A 1,403-nucleotide genomic window follows, 5' to 3' on the forward strand; every position below is an offset into this window, starting at 1 on the left:
CTTTTTTTTTTTTTCCTCCAAATGACCAAATCACAATTAAAAAAAAAAAAAAAATTTGTTTTAAAAGAAAACCCTCTGGAGCACAGTTCTACTCTAACACACATGTAGTTGTCATCCACAGCAACTGGTTTGGCTATATTGGCATCCTTTAATTTCAGAAGGGAGAGGAACGCCGGGGACGTGATGGCCCTCAATGAGACTTTCTTGAATAGGGAATATGGTCTGTGTAAAAGTGAGGATTATCACAACCTTCTAAGGAACAAGGAAGGGGGGTGGGCTTTGAGGTCACATGGCAGAGGAGTGACAGAGCAAGGCACAAGGGACTGCCTGCATACTCCTTCCACTGTGTTCCCACTGTCTTTCCAAACATTTCCCAAATATGCCTGATCAAAAAAAAAAAAACCCAACATCTGGCCCTGGTTGAAAATATATCCCTTACTCTAGTTCCACTGAATCAAAATACCCAAGTAGTGAGGGGAGGGGGCACTAGAAAATGTTCCAGGGGAATCCTCCTGGCAGGCGAGTTTGGAAATTTCTGCCCAAAGCAGCCTTTCCGGCCTCTGTGTCCTTCCTTTCATTAGCTCATGCTCATCCCCTCACTCCTGGCTACCAGGATAGGTGGCTGAGGAGAAAGGCCTGTTACGGATTGGATTGTGTCCCCTCAAAGTATGTATAGGGGTCCTGACCCCTATACCTGTGGATGTAATCCTATTTGGAAATAGGGTTTCCTTTGTTATATAAATAAGGTCATATCAGTGCAGAGTGTTTCCCATATCTACACTTATGAGTGACAGAAAGAGCAGCATAAACTAATGATGGTGGAATATATTGGAAAAATATAGCAATATGGTGGCACAACAGAAAAATGTCATCAATGTCCCTCAGCTGTAAATGTGGAAGTTGTTATGTTGGTGAATATCTTGGTATGTATGTTTTCACCACGATAAGAGTAAAGAAAAAAAAAAAGAGAGAGAGCAGCACAGGCACAGGCAAGTGAGCACAAATAGAGGGAAGATGGATGCCACGTGGAGACTTCAAGGAACTGAGGGATGCTAAGGCTAGAGAAGCTGAGACAAGCATCTTCCCCCAGAGCCAACAGAGAGAGCCTTCCCCTAGAGCTGGTGCCCTAAATTAGGACTTCTTACTTCCCGAACTGTAAGAAAATAAATTTCTGTTCTTTAAGGCCACCCACTTGTGGTATTTGTTACAGCAGCAAGAAGGAACTATGGGAGGAGGCGGGGCAAGATGGCGGACTAAGCAGAAGGATTGCACAGACCCTCTTCAACAAAGAAAAGGGAAACCAATAAATACAGACACAGAAGATAATCTTGGACCCCTGAGCCTTGAAGGAAAGGATGCAGATTTGGACTAAACCCCAACTAGCAGAAGAATTTGCGTGAAAA

At 43.6% G+C, this 1,403-nt stretch overlaps 1 protein-coding gene across 1 annotated transcript in view; it reads right to left on the minus strand.

Moving 5' to 3' along the window:
- ISG20 (interferon stimulated exonuclease gene 20) overlaps positions 1-1,403 on the minus strand; it is a 19,829-nt gene that overhangs the window by 10,930 nt on the left and 7,496 nt on the right. The gene's annotated exons all lie outside the window — the stretch shown is intronic.

The sequence above is a fragment of the Orycteropus afer genome, unplaced genomic scaffold, assembly GCF_000298275.1.
Source record: "Orycteropus afer afer isolate SDZICR_OR568_19922 unplaced genomic scaffold, OryAfe1.0 scaffold00150, whole genome shotgun sequence".
NCBI classification, from domain to species: Eukaryota; Metazoa; Chordata; class Mammalia; order Tubulidentata; family Orycteropodidae; genus Orycteropus; species Orycteropus afer.